This window comes from Nannospalax galili, unplaced genomic scaffold, assembly GCF_000622305.1.
Source record: "Nannospalax galili isolate Female #2095 unplaced genomic scaffold, S.galili_v1.0 scaffold406, whole genome shotgun sequence".
NCBI classification, from domain to species: Eukaryota; Metazoa; Chordata; class Mammalia; order Rodentia; family Spalacidae; genus Nannospalax; species Nannospalax galili.
In genome coordinates, this window is record NW_008357033.1 from 199879 (window position 1) to 200160 (window position 282).

Consider the following 282-nt stretch of genomic DNA (forward strand, 5'->3'; position numbering starts at 1 on the left):
ATCCACTCACACTTAACTCACTTCAAAGTTTTCTAGGTAATATTAATTGGGTAAGGCCATGGCTTTCCATCCCCACAAGTCAATTACAACACTTTTTGATCTCTTAAAGGGAAACAAAAACCCAGCCTCCAGATGGTATCTAAACCCAGATGCAAAAAGGGCTCTCCAAGTAATTAATAGCCACTTCCAAAAGACATCACTAGCCAGATATGACCCCAAGCTACCTGTCTAACTCGTAATATTTAATTCCTCCCCGACCATGGTAGGAGCAATTCATCAGCC